Source organism: Cebus imitator, unplaced genomic scaffold (genome assembly GCF_001604975.1).
Source record: "Cebus imitator isolate Cc_AM_T3 unplaced genomic scaffold, Cebus_imitator-1.0 Scaffold91, whole genome shotgun sequence".
NCBI classification, from domain to species: domain Eukaryota; kingdom Metazoa; phylum Chordata; class Mammalia; order Primates; family Cebidae; genus Cebus; species Cebus imitator.
Window position 1 is genome coordinate 6,493,288 of NW_016107406.1, and position 3,251 is coordinate 6,496,538.

General features: G+C 37.0%; 1 protein-coding gene across 2 annotated transcripts in view; it reads left to right on the top strand.

Moving 5' to 3' along the window:
* SGPP2 (sphingosine-1-phosphate phosphatase 2) overlaps positions 1-3,251 on the top strand; it is a 254,247-nt gene that overhangs the window by 23,983 nt on the left and 227,013 nt on the right. For both annotated transcript variants that reach the window (XM_037740891.1, XM_037740892.1), the window contains exon 2: positions 785-877. The gene's annotated coding sequence lies outside the window, so the exon portion shown is untranslated. The remainder of the gene's footprint in view (positions 1-784; positions 878-3,251) is intronic.

The window sequence follows — 3,251 nt, forward strand, 5'->3', positions numbered from 1 at the left end:
AAAAAAAAAAAAAAAAAAAAAAAGAAGGGATGAGATCATGTTGAAGATGAAGCCACAGTGGCAAACCATCCACAATATTCTACGGTAAGGAAAAAAATTATCTTGTTTGTGCCCTAAATGAAGAGGACCAACAAATAACAGCAGAAGCAATAGCCAACACCATAGTCATCTTAATTGGTTTAGTTTACACAATTCTTACTGAAAAATCAAAGTTGAGCAAACTTTCCACTTGATGGGTGACAAAACCATTGCATTCAGATCAGTTGCACACAAGAGTAGAGCTTCTAATGGAAATTTTAAACAAGTGGGATGAAGACACTGATGCATTTCTTTGAAGAATTTTAACAACTGACTTCATCTTCCAACTGTTCTATTAATTTTTGAATTTTTATATCAAATACAGTCATCTCTCAGTATCAGGAAAGTATTGGTTCCAGCCTGTGTCTTCAGAGGCAGCCATTTGCCCAGGCATTTATATGTTAAGTTGTATTGCAGAATTGATGTAACTAAGGATACAAAAATTTGAGGATACTCAAGTTCCCTATGAATGAAGGAGTAGTTGCATATAACTTACATACATCTTGTATAATTTTTTTCTTTTTTAGAGAGGTCTCACTATTTTGCCCAGATGTGCAACATATGCTTTAAACCTTATCTCTAGATCACTTATAATACCTAATACAAATGATTTACATTAGTAAGTGCTAGGTAAATAGTTGTTATACTGTGTTGTCTTTGCTTGTATTGTTTTCTTTTCTTTAATTTGAATACTTTTAATCTACAGTTGGTTGAATCCAAGGATGCAGAACCCATGATTATAGATAGCTCACTTTAATATTTCCAAGAGCTGCTTCTTGTATTTTGAGGCCCCCTTTATGTAAGTACTTTTTATGAGTACTATGTCTTATAGAATATCTCTGAAGATACTAAAGGAGATTTTTGACAGATCTCTGATACCACCTGAATTATTTCTGTTTTCTCCAAGATCAACTCTCTCACCTATAGAAATATAGATGAGAATGGAAGATCTGATTATGTATGTGGAGCTTGTTGACTGGTAGGTGGTGGTCTGGGAGACGGCATTTTCCCTAAGTACCCACCAAATGACAAAATGTGGAACAGCTCTGCTTGTGGTTCAGCTGAAAGTGCATTCCATTTCTTTAGAGGCAAAACATCCTGATCTCCCTCTCTGGGAATAAGTGTTCCATATTCTGTATGTGGTTCTGTGTGTGAGAATGGGAGAGGTATGTGTTATAAACTCTCAAGAGGAGTTAACAGCTTCCTACTCAACTATCAGTTAATCCCTGTATTTTCAGCTTCTTCCTGCCTCTATTAAACCTGTCTATCACACCTGAATCCAGAACCATGCTTGGGTCTTGCTGAACAGATTGGTTCCCTTCTCCATTGCAGCTACCTCCTACAGTACTCCAGGCTGCAGTTTCCCCAGCTATATTTTTAAAAAACTATTATCTTCTATATACTATTGTCTGACAAAAATTTATCGAACTCTCTCACCTGTGAAGGTCCTCCTCTGAATAGCTTAGCTTTCATTCCCTTTTTATTCCTGTACTATAATTTTAATGGGATTTCTGAAGGGAAGGGAGTGAAAAATGTATGCTCTATATGTGAATACCGTATTGAATTTTTAAAAAGTAAGGGTTTTCTACCCTGCCCTTCATTTGAAAACTTACAGAGACTTATTATAAAAAAATCTGGAAAGTATATGACATGCTTTTCCCAAAGGACCATACAAGAATAAACTTTCTTCTCCTTTAATTATAACATAATCCAGTTGGATGCAGTGGTTTGTGCCTGTAATCCCAGCTACTTAAGAGGCTGAGGCAAGAGGATCACTTGAGCCCAGGAGTCTGAGTGAGCGATGATCATACTGCAGCAGTCCAGCCTGGGCAACAGAGTGAGGCTCTTCTCTTTAAAAATAAATAAATAGATAAATAAAACATAATCCAGATATTGAACCAAATTGGACATAGATATGCAAAGAGAAAATAATATTTCTCATTTGTTGAATACCATTTTGTGCATGATAGTTTAAGATATTGCCTCATTAAATACCTATTTTATAGATGGAGAAACTGAGGCTCAATTAAGCAATTTACACAAGGTCACATATCTGGTATAATAAAGGGTAATTCAGTATCAAACATAGTACCATCTGATCTAACCATGCATGTTGCCTGCTGGTGCAAAGCTGCTACAAATTATAAGTGACGCCCACAGAGGCAAGTTCTGAGCGTAAAATAAAGACCTAAGTATCTATTAAATGGATTACAGCAATAGTCAACGTGTACAACACAAAGTGATCAGGAACTTATTTGTGAGTGTATGGGGCTCTTGACAGTTCTTTCTCCCCAAGATTGAACACTTGAGGGAGCTGGTTTAATTGGCCCACAGTCTCATGTGACAAGCATGTTGTTACCTTCCATTTTAGCTCTGTTATTAAGACGCTGTGCTGAACTCTGTCTTCAGCATACACGCTTATAATCATATTGACATTTCAGTTTCAGAGAAAAGATATCGTTAATTAAAATATACATTATTGAACAGTCACAGTACATGTTGGATTCTACTTTGGGGATGGCAGTAAATGGGCAATTTATTAAACAATTATTGCTACAATTTCAAATCATACTGACAAATAATATTAGTTACGTGGCTTTAAAAAAGTAGAACTGCTGGCCAGGTGTGATGGCTTACACCTGTAATCTCAGCACTTTGGGAGGCCTAGGCAGGTGGATTACAAGGTCAAGAGATCAAGACCATCTTGGTCAATATGGTGAAACCCCGTCTCTACTAAAAACACACAAAAAAATAGCTGGGTGTGGTGGCGCATGCCTGTATTCCCAGCTACTCGGGAGGCTGAGGCAGGAACCAAGGAGGTGGAAGTTACAGTGAGCTGAGGCTGCGATTGCAACACTGCTCCAGCCTGGTGACAGAGTGAGGCTCCATCTCAAAAAATAAGGAAAAGAAAAGAGGAGAACTGCTTTACTTACACCAATGTCATGTTTTCTTTCCTCAGTTTGAAATTTTAAAAGACTAAAATTTTCAGTGGCATAATTAAGTCAAGTATTTATTACTACTTTTATTTTTTTATGTCATCTTTATTATGTCTTTTTTTATTGCATTTTAGGTTTTGGGGTACATGTGAAGAACATGCAAGATTGTTGCATAGGTACGCACAAGGCAGTGTGATTTGCTGCCTTCCTCCCCTTCACCTATATCTGGCATTTCTC